The sequence below is a fragment of the Ambystoma mexicanum genome, chromosome 1q (assembly GCF_040938575.1).
Source record: "Ambystoma mexicanum isolate Mex_15411 chromosome 1q, UKY_AmexF1_1, whole genome shotgun sequence".
Taxonomy (NCBI): Eukaryota; Metazoa; Chordata; class Amphibia; order Caudata; family Ambystomatidae; genus Ambystoma; species Ambystoma mexicanum.
The window spans coordinates 176212278-176215553 of NC_090922.1; positions in this window are offsets into that span (position 1 = coordinate 176212278).

Here is a 3276-nt window from a genome sequence, read left to right on the forward strand (position 1 = left end):
CTTTGTTGAAGCCAAATGGTAGGGAAAGGGGGCAGTGTACCCTATGGCCTGCTATGTGCTATGGCTACGGCAGCGTACCCCAAGGCCTCCCTCTGCTCGGCGTGTCCCCTGGCAATCTCAAGATAACCCTTTCCGCCTCTCGCCCTAATCGCACCATGACACTTCGGGGGCTACTGCCACCGAGGAGTTCCCTCACCTCCCTCTTGCTCTTCCTAGTTGGCTACCCCTAGCCCCTTCTTCCTTGTTCCTTCATCCCCTTTTTGCCCTGGCATTCCCTCCTGGGACTGCTCGCTCTTGCCACCCGTCTTTTGTTCATACGCTATTTTTTGAACCCTTCCTTTTGGAATCTCCTTCGATTCTTTTGTGTTTCATCTCCCAGTCCTTCCGCTGTCAACGATCCCCTGTGTACTTTTCCCCATGCCGGCTACCCTGTAGCTGCGTTTTCGTGGTTAACTGCCTCCTATTGTTTCTCCATACTGACATTGCCATTCAGCCGTGTTCCGTTACCCCTTGTTGCCAAGCGTGGCCATTTTCACCCACCCCCTTCCTTTGTCCCCTTGCTGGCTACATGTAGTGGCGTCTCTCCTGTTACTGCACTGGCTTTCTAACCAAACCTCTGTATCTACACCCCAATCATTCCAATGCTTCCCTGATACCCATTCTCATGATTGCTGATCCTACCCCAGATAGGTGCTCCCTGTCCATTGCAAAGCCTGTTGTCCTCAACATGATTAATGTGTGACGTATGTAACCCATGACCAATCCCATTCAGGAATTTCTTGAACTCCATATTTTGTAATTTTTTTTTAACTTTTTATTTAAGTTGGTAATTTACAGTTACAGCAGAGAGTGCGGCATTGCATCAACAACGGTTGTATACAACAATAATATTAGCATCCGTACAGTTTACATCCCATGTAAGCAACGGCAGCTTCTGTCAATATTAAGAGGGGGGGACCATACATTAGTATTTTCACTCGTACACGTCTTCTCGGGCTGGGTAAGAGCAAAAGTCATCCTAAATGTCTCGGGGTCTGGCTGCAACGGGGAGTGTGTGGGCATATTGTTCCTCATTATCTTGTGCCCAAGTCAGCGCTTTCACCCATTCATTCTCTGTGGGTGGAGTTTTATTTTTCCAGAGAAGGAGTATAGCTCTTTTAGCAATCATGCATCCCACATTGACAAAGGTCCTATGACCTCTACTCAGTCTATTGGTCCACACTCCAAATAGTGACCCAAGCGAGTGTTTCTCCAGTTGGGTGTCTGTTACATCTGCCGGCACGTCTATGATTCTATTCCAATAGGTTTCCAGTAGCAGGCACCCCCAAAACATGTGTAAGTGGTCTGCTACTGCACTATAGCATCTGGGACAGCAATGCTCCATAGGTGCAGGCATTTTGGAAAGTCTGGCGGGGGTGTAATATAATCAGTGTAGTATTTTAAATTGCATGAATTTAAATTGAAAGTTAAGAGAGACCATCCTGGTGTGGGCGCACATGTGTGCCCATTTGGTGTTAGTAAGTTCCATTACCAGTTCCATGGACCACCGGGTACGTGCTTTCGGGGGAGGAGGGGGGGGGGAGTGGCCATCCTGTCTAATAACATTCTATATGATGTGGATAGGATGTGCCTGCTGTCGCCTGAATTAGCTATGTATGCGAGTATAGGTGTTTGGAGCGGTTCCCTAGGATAGTCGGGCCATCTAGTTGCCACTGCAGAAATGATTTAGTAGTATTGAAACAGTTCTCCCCCGGTACCCTTGTGACCTGGCTTCCAGGTCTCTGGTGTGACGAATGTCCCGTTTGGGAATAAGTCGGCCAGTGCCCTGTACCCCAGTGCCTCCCACCGATTTTGGGTTGCTTTGTCCCGCAGTGGTTGTAACCCAGGGAAGTTCCAGATTGGAAGCCACCGGTAGAAGGGGTGTTCGGCCCCTATGTGGGAAAAGATCGAGTGCCATGCTCTGTGTGGAGGCAACCGGGTCCGATGAGGAGTCGTCTCTGTACCGACGGGCTAGTACAAGGGTGTTAAGTTCAGTGCGCCCAGCAGCAAGTGCCTCTAATTTGATATTTGGGGGAGGGTGTTCCGTTATATACCAGTATGAGGTGAATTGTGCCTGGGAGGCCACCCAGTATAGTTCAGTACGCGGTGCATAAGGGGCAGTCCGTTCGGCCCATTTCTTTTGAACCGCCCGGAATGCCACAGAAATTGAGCAAAGAGCGAGTGCAGTTTGGTGAAGTAAGATTTCCCGGGGCAGATTGGGACATTGTAAAAAACATAGATTAATTTAGCTGTTAGTGTCATTTTAATTCGTGAGAGCTTGGCTGCCGTGGACAATGGGAGAGTTTGCCACTTATGCATTTTGTTCTGGACTACCGCAGCAACTGTGTCGTAGTTGTCTTTTAACAATGTGGGCCACATCATAGATATCAACACCCCCAGATGTTTGATAGGGTCAGGTGCCCAGCGCAGAGGGAATGGTCCCTGGTTTTCAGGGGTGCAATCTGAGAGTGGAAATATTCCAGATTTGGAGAGGTTGATTGTAAACCCGTAAAACTGCCAAATATGAACAATGTCCTGCAGTATGGGATCTAGATTTATGTGTGAGTCACAGACATATAACAGCACGTCATCGGTGTACATAGATAAGATCTCTGGCTGGCCCAGCAGGCGGATCCCACGTTGCCCATGGCGCTCTCTAATAAAGTCGGCCATGGGCTCAATAGCCAGGGCAAACAAAATGGGGGAGAAGGGGCAACCCTGATGGGTGCCTTTGCTCAACTGGAACTGCTCAGACAAACAGGACTTAACCACCACTCTAGCTACTGGCTGTGTACATAGTAATTGGCTATATCGTATCATGTTCGGGCCGATCCCCATTTTCCCCAGAACCACCCATAACAATTCCCCAGACACCATATCAAAGGCTTCTTTTTGCATCAATGGTTACCGCCACTGCCCGTGCATGGGGTTCTAATCTTGCCATTCCATTGAATAGTCTCCTGATGTTGAGCGATGTGGACCTTCCAGGGATGAAACCGGCTTGGTTGGGGTTAATCAAATGTGGCATCAGAGGGAAGTAGGCGGTTGGTGAGCACTTTGCTGAATATTTTGGTGTTGCAATTCATGAGTGATAGGGGTCTGTAGGAGCTGCATTGATCCAAAAATCAAATGGACTTCAGCAGGTGAGATTGGAGACTCTCATGTATAAACAACTACAATGTGACTAATATCACAACATATATTTATCTGAACTCCACTTAACAGTGTTTGTCTTAT